This window comes from Fukomys damarensis, unplaced genomic scaffold, assembly GCF_012274545.1.
Source record: "Fukomys damarensis isolate Sample0158 unplaced genomic scaffold, DMR_v1.0_HiC HiC_scaffold_36, whole genome shotgun sequence".
Lineage (NCBI taxonomy): Eukaryota > Metazoa > Chordata > Mammalia > Rodentia > Bathyergidae > Fukomys > Fukomys damarensis.
In genome coordinates this window covers 10,242,979-10,256,542 of record NW_022900948.1, presented here as the reverse complement: position 1 = coordinate 10,256,542, position 13,564 = coordinate 10,242,979, and the positions used below count along the sequence as shown (strand labels likewise).

Here is a 13,564-nt window from a genome sequence, read left to right as displayed (position 1 = left end):
CTGAGGCAGTCATGGTCAGGGGGCCAGCATCCAAGGGCAAAAAGTAGCAGGGTTTAGGGTTTTAAATGGAACAAAATATAGGCAGGGATTCTTACAGATAAAAGCCTGATATTATGTGACTCTATTATTTGAGAGCCATCAATGTCCTCTGTTATTCAACAGTTCTAAAAGGCATGGAGAAATTGAACAATCAATTTTTTTTCTAATGTTAGCTTGTCAGCTTCTTCAATTAGCATAACTGCAGCTGTTGGGGCTCATAAACAAGGGGGCTATCCATCCACAGCTGGATCCAAACTCTAAGATAAATATGCTACTAGCCTACTCTTTGAGTAAGCATCCCTAAAGTAGTGTGATTTCTTTCAGCCACATACAAAGTAAAAGGCTGTCACATCTAGGATCCCCAGTACAGGAGGCAGCAGAGAGAGAGTTAGTTTTAGCTGCTTAAATGTTGACTTTTGCCCTTCACCCTGTAATAACTGCTATCCTTCTGGACCCTTTAAAGCATCATATAGAGGTCTGGCTATGTCTGCAAACCCTGGAATCCAGATCCTGAAAAAAACCTCTCATCCCCCCAAAATTCTCTCATCTGTTTATGAATCCTTTCATCCCCCAAGCAGCATATTCCTTTCTTGGAATCCTAGATATTTGACTTGCTGTACACAGATTTGAGCCCTTTCCATGAAACTTTATATCCTGTCTCTTGAAGCAGCATTAATTGTTTCTTAATACTCTATGAAGTATCTATTCATTTAGTACATCAGAAAATTAACAATAATAATCATAATTATATATATGAAAGTTTATGCCCTTTAATCTAATTTGGTATCAAAAGCACTATTCCAATAAAACCTCTTAATAACTGTTTTCCACAGAAAACACATTTTGAAAATGACCATTATAAAGATATCACAATAACATATTTAGAATCCAACCCTTTGATGATAACCAATGTAAACATTTTATAACAATATATTTAGTGATGCTTATTGGGGGTATATCTTCTCAGAAGGCTATGAAAACTATTGGGGCTCCTATTAGTGAATAAAGACCAGAATAAATTTTTTTTCTGAGCAGCTGTCCTTTTTTCATTAACAGGAGTCTCTCCAGACCTAAGAGTTTATATTTAATTATCTTGAAAAAATTTTAACTTATAAAACCGAGTTGTAGAAATTAATGAATTATTTGTATTCTTGATGTCATTTTAATAAAAAAAATATAACTGGACAAACACCTTTCAAACAATTGGACAGACACAGATAAAACATATAAGACAATTTATGAAACTAGAGTACACTCAAATGTATTTGGCCAATTGAATTATAAAATCTCTTTTAGTAAAGACTAGTCAAAACTTTTCTTTTTTTGGTACCAGGGATCAAATTCAGGACCTTGCACTTGTGAAGCAGACAGCAGAATCACTGAGCTAAATCCCCAGCCCATGAACTAGTTAAAACTTTTGCAGGTCAATTAACAGAGATCTCTTGTAAAATTAGAATCAAAAGGAATGAAAGCTCTTTATGCCTGTAAATGTAAACCTTTTATAACAAACTTGAAACTAACAAGCAAATATACATATTTTCTTGATAAATCATTTCTTCACACCTTCTCTACATACTTAGACCTTTGGGTCTTGTATATCTTTCTTTATCACTTTCTAACAAGACAAACACAAAGTCCTTTCATACCAAAAGTGTATCTCTTTTATCCATAGTTTTCCTAATATTTTTCTCTGTCTTTACTAGTAATCTTCTATAACAAACTTCAGTTGTTAAAGTCTTAAAATGTCCTTTTTTCTGTTCTCAGATGGTTACATCTTTAAATTTGACTGGATGTCAATAGAACAGTATTAACCTTGAATTTTTTTTTCCCAACAAAGTACAGAAAGGAGCAGATTGACCCTATAATCACAATTTAAAAATTTGCAACACACAAGAAAATTTCTTCTAGGCACACCAATCCAATCAAACATCATCTCAAATAGAAACAAAGATATATTTATCAAATAGTTAAAATTTGTAAATTGCTTTCCCTTGTAAATTTTCCTTGATGTCTGGTAGAGAGCAGTTGCAGTTTCTCTGGTTTTGTTTTGGATTCCAGACCTTTGCAGGCAGCATCAGGCTGTTAATATAGGGCTGGCCTTGGGGCTCTTAAAACCTGGAGTGTTTTTTCTCTATTTTTGTTCATACTTTTCAGAGCTTTCCTATTTTATTTTTTTGTTTTATTTTATTTTTTCCAGAGGAGAGTGTGAACATAGTCCCCCAGTACCACAAATTATAGTTAAGTTTTCCACATTTGGGGAAATTGCAGGGGTCAGCACATTCAGAGTGCAATGGGTAAACCTTGCCCTGGGAAAACCACCTTCATGATCATGGTATCTCTCCTGTCAGGTAAGTATTGTTTTATTTCATTTTTGAGATAGTCTCACTGTGAGTTCAGGCTGGTCTTGAATTCACTATATAGCACAGGCTGGCCTCAAACTCATGGAAGTCCTCCTGCCTCAGCCTCCCAAGGGCTGGGATTACAGGCATAGTCTACCACGCCCAGCAGGAATTTTATTTTATATTACTCAAAAACTTCCAAATATATTCAAAGTTTTAGAACCATAGATTTTCTTTTATAGTTCTGTATTTTTTATTTTCACTTTTGTTTGAGGTTTTTTATAGAGGTAATAGAGAACTTCATTCTTTTTCATAAATAAAACATTATCTATGCATATGTAATATAACTCATGTAAACAGCATCCTTTAGATAAGCACTTTTTAAGGAAGCTACCTTCATCTTTCTTTTTTTCCCATTAAGTTTATTGGTACATTTAAGGTAAATAACACAGTTACATTCATCACTCGGATCTTGTACCTTTACATGATGTATCTCAAAGAACCAGAGATGTTTAGATTTATCTCATGTAATTCCTCCATTTTGCTGGCATCGATACTAATAATTTTATGTGTTGATTTTGTCTTGTTTTATCTGAAACAGGTAGAGAATCTGTAAGGTTCAAAATTTATTGTTTCTGATAATTTCTCTTTTTGTTTCTTAGTTTAGCTTTTCATATTTTAATGTATCCTAAGCACAAACCCCACACATACATGATGAATTCAGTAGTTTTAATATTATATATCACCTGTAAAATATTAGCTTTAATTAATAATTTTCTGTAGATATTCATTTGAAATTATTTTTCCCCACCCTTTCTCTGTGGGTCTTTTGCCTGGTGGTTTTGCCTTTCAATTTCCTTTTGTTACTTTGTTTTAGATGTGTAATATAGCAATGCACATAGATGCAAGTTTCAGAGAAAATACCCAAATATTTTCCTTTGTTTAAATAATTTTATATTCTCTTTTGAAATACTATGTGTTTCCTTTGATTGCTCTGTTTTTAATAATATTTTTTTCTCTCATTGAGTTTATGGTACATTTAGGTATATGGTACAGTTACATTCATCATTGGGATCTTGTACCTTTACATGACAGGTCTTGGTTCTCATTTTTCCCCCTTGCCCCTGCCCTCTCCTCCCCTCCCCATTTACAAACATTTTATTTCCATTTTTTAATTTTCTCTTATTTTTTCCCTTTCCTTATAATATTTTGATTGCTTTATTTTGTTCAAATCTAATACTGGTTATAAGCAGCATAAACATAGCAATGATTGTCAAATTGAACTTCTGAACATGTAAAATTTGAAAGCAGAACAACATGGATTTTGTAAAACACAGTGGTATTAGGCCATTTTAATAGTAAAACTTGACCTGCCATTTGTGACAATAGCATTTAGAATGCATTTTGAATTTTAATCATTCATTCACTAAACTTATGATTATTATATAACCACATACTACATGTGCTTTCTTTTACTTAATATTTTTGACAGATTGACTTTAAGGATAATTTTTTATAGTATTACACTAAGTGGTAATATCATTAAATTTTAGGTTAATAATGAGACATTTTTATAAATATGTTAAGGCAAATGTATTTAATTAAAATTAAACATTATTTATGCAAGCACCCATAAAAGTTTTGTTATGGCTTATATAAAGATATACTCCCCAAACCTCATGCAGATCATAGGTGGGGCTTTGGGAGATAACTGGATCATGTGTGTATGACACTGGATTAATCCACTGATTGGTTCAGCATTGTTCTGGGTGTGAATGATGAAGGAAGACCCACCCTGGATATGAGAAGCATCAACCTGTGGGTTTACACTCTAGATGAAATGAAAAGGAAAAGAAGAAAGAAGGCTCTCTGCCTCCTGCCTGCCATGCTATGAACTTTTTATCCTGGGCTGTGCCCTTCTGCCATGTCATTTAAAGCCTTTAACTTATGTGTATAAATTTGTCCTAGTGATGAGAAAGTAACTGAGACAGTCATCTCACATGACACATGGAATAGACCACTAATTTAACTTACGTTTCTTTTGTTATCCAAGTATAAACATTATTGCAGATAAGTATAAAGGAAATGCAATATGGAAGGAAAAGAATGGGTAGAAGTGAGATTGACAGGCAAAAATGGCAGGAAAATTAATAAAAAATTGTTTGAAACAAAAAAGTAAATGAGTGTGGATATACAGTATCTATTAAAATATTCTATTCTGGCAAAAATCTGCTACTTGTACTGTTTACACTCTGTTAAATCTTTATGTGGTAATACTACCAGGATTATTTCTAAGAAATCATGATGTCTCCTAGTTGAACAATATTCATCAAATCAAAAAATTCTTAAGCATATTTTTAGCATGTTAAGTTGGTTAACTTCTAGGAATAGAAACTTGACATTTATGAACAGAATTAGAAATTTGAAACAGTTTTGACCCAACAACTGATCTTTGGAAAATATTGAAATTGAATTAACACAAATTTTAAGGCCCTACTCATATAAGTATGATTTGTAACTGGAAGTTCATAGGGGGAATAGAACATGACTTGAGAAAAGCCTTGATGTCAGAATATAGGAATCTTTTTCATCATTTGATTTGTTTTAGCTTATCGTTCTCAGCTGTAATGTGTACAATGAGGTAATCACACACACAGTTTTTAAATCATAGTTTTCCGTTGCATTCCAATTCCACCCAACAATTAGGTTCCAGTTCTGGTTCTAAGAAGCTCACAGGTGATGACTCTTATCCAAGGATCACACTTTAAGAACATTGCTAAAGAAAACCCAGTGATGTTTTGGTGAGTAGTTAGATGCCTGCTTCCCAGGTGTTTTGTATTTGGGATAGGAGAGCGATGGGAGGGAATTTAACAGATCCATTGTTGTTGTCCATGAGCTCACTCATGGAACAAGGTTCGGGAGCTTAGGCTGGGAGGGTAAGGTGCATAATCACCAGGCAGACTCTGGGGAGGTTTCTCAAACACTTCTGTTTTATTCAGGAAATTCACAGGCTTAGATAGGAAACCAAGGGGGAGGAGCACGGGAGGGACATTTAACATTGGGTGATATCTTATTGGCCAGACATGGCAGAGTGATTTTTCTTGGGTGAGGCGAAGGAGTCACGGACTAGAGGCAGAGGTGTAGCCTGCTGGACTCAGCATCTACACACTTGGGTGAGTTAGCTCAGCGTTAGCAAGGTCTCTGAGTTAACTTAGGAGACAGGAGTGTGGTGCACCTGACCCAGACAGGCATGAACTTCTCCCACAATCCATACAAGACTTCAGTGAATTCCTAGTGTTTACTTCCTTATGTCACTATTGTGTCTACCAGATCTACAGGGAACCGTAGCATAATCTAGCATTTTTGAATCAAATTTTAAGTTTTTCAAAAAGATTCTAGTTCATCATCTTTAATGTCATTGTTTAAATATGTGTATTCTCTATTTATAATCATGATTATAAGTTTCTGACAGGTTAGCATCTGCTACTGTAAAAGTAATTTCTCTAACTTTTTTCTTTTTGTGAACGATGTCATACTTTTTACTCCTGATTACGTGCAGTTTAATCTGATTATCTTTAGGCCCACCCCATAGCATTGGTGAGTGAGCACAGATCTCAGTGAGTAGCAGTGTGGTCCAGACTGGTACAATTGTTTTGTTATGCTTTTTTCCATTCAATTCTCACTATAACCAGCTAGCAGAACCTATGCCACAGCCTGAATGTTGGGTTGCCTGAAATTTCTTCAATCAATTAGTCTTCTACCCATAATCTCAGTCTACCACCAAGTAGGCCAAAGGTAAAGAATTTTTTTCCCCCAGACTGTAGCACTCATAGCTTTTTGACCAATAGCCAATGAAGTCCTAATTCTCAACTTAAACTTCCTAAACCTTACATTTATCATCTATATTTCTACCAGCATTTGGATTTTCTAGAATAATTTATCAGGCTCTGTTTATAACAATCTAGGAATTCTCTAGGCCACATCACCAAACTTTTCCAAATACCCCACAAACCAACTCCAAAGGCTTTTGAACCACATGGTCAGACTAATCATAGCAATGACCCCACTCCTAGTTTTTATCTTTTGCACTCGTTTTCCCACAATGGGACAAAATATCCAGCACCTACAACTTAAAGAAGGAGAAGGTTAATTTTTACTCCTGGTTTGAGGGGATCTAGTCCGTAGCTGACTTGCTCCAAGGTAGGAATGCCATGGTGAAAGGGCATGGCAGGGCAAGATAATAGTCGTGGTTACTGGGAATTATTAAATCTTCTTGAACAAAACTGTTGAGCTTCTCTTAGTTGCAAAAAGCAAAGTTTGGCAGCTAAGGTATAATAGTACTTGTATATTCATTAATTTATGCTTTTGTTCTTATTTTTAGTTTAGTTTTATGATCATTTTGTTATTTTCATCAAAGTAAGTATATGACAGAACATTTTTAAAGATGATAATTTAAAAAGTAGAATACTCTTATACGTACATCTTTTCCATTCTTGGTCTCCTTTGAAATATCTTTTGATGGATTCAATTTTAAATTTTTTCTTTTCTTAATTTATTACTTTTGATAATTTCTATTGAATTCTTGCTATGAAAAGCGAGTATATAACATAATATATATACTCCATAAATCCTTTCTCTTCCCCTTTCCAAGGCTTTATAATTCTATGTATGTTTTTATCTTTCCTATTCAATTATGGATATTTTGCTTACTTTCAGCAAAATGCCACTTTTGTTTCACTAAATTTAGATGACACATTTTGACTTCCCATTACATTACAAAGAATATTGACTTATTACTCTTCCCTCTCTGTTTTCATTGTCCGTTATTTGCTTAGCTTTCAACAGGTTGACAAAATTGCTTTTTGTTTTTTAAATTATAAATATTAGTGGACTGAGTGTGACATGGTGGTGTATGCTTGTAATCTCAGCACACTGGGGGCCTATGACAGGAAGATCGTGAGTTAGAACCCTGGCCAGGCAACTCAGCAACTCAGTAAGACCCAGTCTCAAGAACAGAAAAAGTAAAAAAAAAAGAGCTGAGAGGTAGTGCAATGCAAAGTCCTGCTTTCATTTTCCAGTACTGAAGGGAGGAAAAAAACCTCAAGAAGTTTATACTCTGCTCGAGTATTTAAAATGTCCTGGACTGTTGGCTTTGGGCTATGCATGGGCTATTGAGTTGGGAACCTTCAAGCCCAAGGACAGTACACTGGTGAGCCCCTTTCCTCATTCTGCTTCTTTCTCTACCCCTTTCTTTCCCTTTCAACACTCCATAACTTTATTTTCTTCTCATTTATTTCTCCCTGACTAAACACTCAAACTCCACTGAAAACCAAAGCACTACTGAAAAATTATATGAATTCTTCACCACTGTGATTCAAGGGTCTGAACACCTACCTCCCACCCTGCCCCACCCCAGGTTGACTGATGTTGACCTTTTTGGGACTTAGCTCCAAGCTCCATGTTCATTGCAGTTTTCAAACTTCCCATGACCCCTGCTGTGCCATGGGTGTTTGTTGCCATGCTTGTCCTTACCAAGACCATATAAGTTCAAAAGCTCACCCTTCCAGTATGAGGCTCACAGGCAATTGGAAGAAAGTCTCATTAGTGACCACCCATAATCATTCCCCTAAATCTAAGGGAACAAAAGACCCATTTCATTTCCCAAGGTAATTGTTGCCTCTAGACTTTGTCCACTTTGATCTCTCTCAAGTATATTATCTTCACCAATATATTTAGCCTGCCTAAATAATGCACTCCAATTTTTATACAATGAATAGCTTGCTAAAACTTCTTCTTTCTGACTGAGTCCTTTCAGTGGACTTTGTCCCAAGTCTTCTTGGAGAGGATTCGAGCACTGAGACAGTCACCACCCAACTTAGGCCCATTCCAAATACCAGCAACACACACAAGTACTTGATTAACTCATCCTGAGGAGCCGGTGTGTGTGTGTGTGTGCGTGTGTGTGTGTGTGTGTGTCTGTGTGTGTGTGTGAGAGAGAGAGAGAGAGACAGAGAGAGAGACAGAGAGAGTTGCTATTTCTGCTTCCATCGCCTGTGTACATTAGATTCAACATTTTTCAGCCTTTGAATGCAAACTTGTCCCTTGTCTCTCAGGAGCTCCAAGACTTTAGCCTCCAATTGGAGCCATGTCATTGGTCCTTCCTATTTTAAGGGTTCCAGATTCTCATGTTGAATAGCTACTGGTCTTTCTAGCTCTACAGCATGAAGACAAGCATTGTGAGATTATCTAGTCTCTCTGATCCTGTGAGCTATTCTACTAGGTTCTTTCTTATAATTATTTGGACTTTCTTTTGGTCTTTTCCTCTGGAACATTCTAACCAATACACAAGATTTCTATGATTATGACCATCCTAATACTTTATTCTTGAAATAAGGTTTTGCTATGTTAACCAGGCTGAACTTAAACTTATGGACTTAGGAGATCCTTTTGTCTCAACCTCGGGAGTTGCTGGGTCAACAGACATGTGTCACCACATCTGGTTTCTAATTCTTTATTCTAAACCTGCAACGCTTTTCCTCCTGTTTCCTTTAAGAGACCTCACCTCTATTATCTAACCATAGTTGAAATAACCAAGAATTTCCTCACGTGCTTGCACCAAAGCTATAATTGCACCACAGTCCTTTGAATTCCACTTGGCAGTTACACCAAATTCCCTCTGTATCAACAGCTACCATTGTCCTAACTTGACAACAGGCATGTGGTCATTTGCCCTTCCTTGTTGTGTTCCCTTCCAATTCTCCACGTCACCCAAGGTAAACTTTCATAATTGTAATTCTGATTTTATTACTCCACTGTGTAATATCTGTCAATGGCTGGTGCCCTTGGGATAATGTCTAAACAACTAAGAATATCTTACAATTTTTTCTTTACTTTTTGATTTTGTCTCTTGCTGACAGCTCCATTATATTTGTTATAGTTTATATCTAGATGTCCCCTCAGAGCCTCATCTTTTCATAAGTAGTGCTGGTGGGAAGTGTGATCATGGGGTGTGACAATCATCTCCTCTACCATGCCCCTTCTGCCAGGCTACCCTACCTTGGAGCCAGCTGACCATGGACTGAAACCTCTACAAACCATGAGAAAAATAAAGCTTCCCTGTTTTAATTTGTGGTATCAGATATTGTGGCTCAGCAATGAGAAAGTAAGACAATTCATGCTTCAACTCATTAATCATTGGATCAAAACACTTAAAGTTTTACAGGTAGTGTGTATTAGTCAGATTTCCTAGTACAAAATACTCAACATGTACAACTTAATGGAAGAAAGATTTAATTTGGCTCCTGAAATAAGAGGTTTCAGTCCATGGTCTGCTGGCTATATAGTAGAAACATCATGGTAAGTATACTTAATGGAATTAAGTTCCTTACTTCGTGGTTTCTGGGGAGCAGAACAGAGAAACAGTGACAGAAATGAAGAACTCAGAGATCAGATGTAGGACCCAAAGTAGTGCCTTCATAATCCACCTAGCCCAACCCCAAAATGGGCTTTACTAATGCCCTAGTGGCTTCTAAACCAACCATGCTGACAATTAAGCTTAACTGTCATAGGGTGTGGAAATTATGAGCAGATTGTGGCAGGAAGGTTTGTGGAATTTTGTTGATGCATACTTAATTTATAAAGTGAGTTATCTGCACAGTTACTTATTTTATAAATTGTGAATTAGCTTAAAAAGATGGACTGAGCCAGAGAACAAGTATAGTTTCAGAAACACGTTAGTGTTTTTGTCAAACATATTTGTCCTCAAACTCAGGATGTATTCACTGTTAAGTCAAATATTGAAATGACTCATTTCACACAACTTTTGAAGCTATTTGAAAACATTCTACAAATAGCTTTATTTTTTTCTTCCTGTAGCTGGTTAGAAGCCATAAAGGAATGTTTTGTATTTGTCACAATTAATATGTTTGGAAATATCTGTGCATCTCATTTTTAATGCAGTTTATATAAATCTATCAGTCTGACCTGCCACTTTTAATGATATACTATTCATTTTTCTGTCTGTGAAGAAATTTTCATCTGTGGAGATGTTATTGTGTCAAAGGGCATTTTTATACAGAAAGTTTGTAGCACTAGACTGATGAAATATCTCTTTTTAAAAATTATTTATCACCTATTATTCTCACCTGTTTATCTTCTGAGTATTCACTCCCAGAGTTCCACACTAGACAAATTAAGTAAAATTATTAAAAGGCATTAAGCCTCCTATCTTCTTTTTATGTTTTTTTTTTCTTGAGACAGGATCATGCTTCTGTAGTTCAAATTGGCCTCAAACTCCTGGCAGTCCTCCTCCCTCAGCCTCCTGATTGCTTAGACTATAGGCATATGCCACCATGCCCAGCCTCATCTCTTTTTAACTAGTCAGTAGCATGATCAAATATAATGGTTTGGAGCCAAAAGCTCTGAAACAAAGTAACTTACTATGAGATCTGTGTAGACCTGTAGTTATAAAATCAATTCCCAAGGAGAAATGATGCAAGATAAAACTTTGAGCAGTTCTAGGTGGTGGCAACAAATTATACCCAACAGCCCAATTTGTCTTTGGAGATCACTTTCATAGAGTCTTGGTTTGGGGCAATGACAACAAGAAGAAGCCTTCTTTAAAAAAAGTATTTCATTGTGCATCTCTTTCTAGTTCCAAGGGGATTCTTTGTTGGCTTATATAGGAAAATCAAATTGAAATGTATTTCTTGAAGAACAGGGAGTGGTTGGTTTTTCTTCTATGGCTGATCACCAAGAGTGATTTAATGCTGTAATATACCAAGGCAATGAATATTGTCAGAGAGAGAGAGAGAGAGAGAGAGAGAGAGAGAGAGAGAGAGAGAGAGAGAGAGAGAGAATATCTGAGACAGGAAGGAGCAGCCCCAATGAACTGTGATTCATTTGACAGAAAGATGATGAGAAACCTGATTACAAAGTACACAGTTTGTATAGAAGCACAGGCTAAGGACTTACAGATCGTTGTTTACAAGGCTCAGGCTACAGGATGCAAGACATCTAGTTCTATATTTATCTTAAAATCTATGTACTGCCATGTTAGATATGCAGTTTTTCATTCAAAATGGAAAAAATATCCTAGAAAGACAATATAGTGTTATAACGAGCATAGATCAACACTTGCTTTCTGCTCTCTTACATGTCTTCATAGATGATGTCTTCCACAATCATTTCTACTTTTCCAACTTACTTCTCCTCCCATCTTTTCCCATCCATTTGTTCTTTAAATCTCGGTCTCATGATTCCAAATCCCAGAGAAGGTTTTTCCTCCTTATGTTTTGTTTTGCTTATTTTCCTTTCAAGCACACCTTGGGTTTGAGTTGGATTAGTATCATTTTCCCTGTTTCTTCACTTGTGTGTTTCAGGGGATATTAGGATGAATGAATGCATAAGGACATCTGGGGGCCTCAATCTTTAATCACCCTCTTCACTGGGGTAAGGGTGGGTGCCATGATCTAGTTGCTTTCCTTATTAAGTCCCTTTTCAAGTGAACCTAGCTTGAAAATACCCTTTGATTGTAATAGTGAGAACTGCTGAGATAACTATTTGAAAACACAGTGGAACTTATTTAAATGTAGGATAATTTATTTCTGTATTGATCTTTCCATACAGCAGAAAACACTTTGTATAAACCATTGCAGTGATCATATACCTAAAGCTTTGAACATAAGTAAGGCAAAACAGAGCAGACAAATTTAAGAGTAAGACCCACTGATCCCTGACAGTATTGAGCATTAAGCAGTGAGTTGTTTTTGTTTGCTCCAGGTCTGTCCTTACATTGTCAACTGGCCATTTAGTATCCAAAAGAAGACTTTTGATATCAGATTTTCCATTGGTTATTAACTCATTATTTTAAATGTAGTCATTATTCAAATACTCTCTGAGGCTTAGTTTTGCTTATGAAATAAAATATTTTGTTCTCTACCAAGGTAGCATTAACTGCAAAGTATTTAGAAGAGCTGAAAGGACATACATTTGTCTTTAGGAACATGGGGCATGGGCCTCTTGCTCTTCTACCTGGGAGGAAAAACGTCTTATAGTAATAGCTGTTTAGAGTATAACGCCACTTGGACAAATTTCAAATTCTGACTTCATTGTTAATTACTTGTGCGAGCATGGGCATTCTGAACATCTTACATGTCTCAATTTTGTTACCTGTAAGTAGTAATCCCTGAAGTAAAGTTAACATCTTAGTCTTGTGGTGACTCAGTGAAGTATTGAAGTAGAATGGTTAAAACTGTTTATGGCATTAAAATAAATCCTTACAAAGAATCACATAGTATTAGTCCTAGTGGTAGCACTAATAATGCTAATGAAGCATTGCTTCACGTACTGATTACTGACAGCAGTAGTAATCCCTAACGCCTTGAGTACACTGTGTAACGTGATTGAAATCCTCAAGTCATTCTGATATGTGGTCTTACTTTCATGAGGCATTAGTGATTTTTCTGCTCACACAACATTGTAATTTCTCCACCACATTTGATCCTCCTTAAAATGCTCTTCCAGAAGCATGCTGACGTGCCTGCAGAACTGCTTCTTTTGATACCTGAGCCTTTAATTAATATCCACTTACAGGCAACTTCTATATGGAACAGTAGTTGCATTATATCTCATGTCACCCAAATGTCCTCATCCTGCCTCAATAGACCTGCTGCCCTGGGCGCCGGAGAAGCACTATTCTTTTACAGAATTGTGTTTCTTCACCTGCTGTGATCTGGCCTCTGAATAAAGAGCCTCCAAGCCCGCCTCTTCTGATTTGATGTTACCACATGGAGGGGAAGATGGATCACAAAGGCAGCATAAAACTTCTGAGTTGAGGGTAGCCAGCTGTTTATTGCTACATTATTGCTTCCAGAAAACAGACTACTGAGTTGCCCTCCCCCACAATGCACATAAAACTTGATGAGATATTAACATTTAAATTACAGCACTCTTTATTTTTATTTTGTTCTTGAAGCTTTGAAATGCATTACTGTTTCAAACTGCCTTTCGGGGAAGCTCAATAATACCTCCAGCTTTTCTGTGGTCTTTCCAACCTGGATACCTGCTGTCACTCCCTAAATCCACAGAAGGGAATTAATTTTAGGGATTGCTGCAGATCCAGGCTCTTGTTTACCTAAATATCCCCACATAATTAATCTTATAGGTACTTCAGCCTGACAACTTGG

General features: G+C 36.3%; 1 long non-coding RNA gene and 1 other non-coding gene across 2 annotated transcripts in view; one reads left to right on the top strand and one right to left on the bottom strand.

The window, feature by feature from the left end:
• Window positions 1–2,233: 2,233 nt before the first annotated feature.
• Window positions 2,234–2,395, bottom strand: LOC117284362. The gene has a single exon (XR_004515451.1). It is a non-coding gene; the product is annotated as a U1 spliceosomal RNA (small nuclear RNA).
• A 2,726-nt stretch (window positions 2,396–5,121) lies between these two features.
• The window catches only part of LOC104854405, a 67,267-nt gene continuing 58,824 nt past the window's right edge, over window positions 5,122–13,564 (top strand). Inside the window, exon 1 of the long non-coding RNA XR_778076.1 lies at window positions 5,122–5,179. This is a non-coding gene — a long non-coding RNA (uncharacterized LOC104854405). The remainder of the gene's footprint in view (window positions 5,180–13,564) is intronic.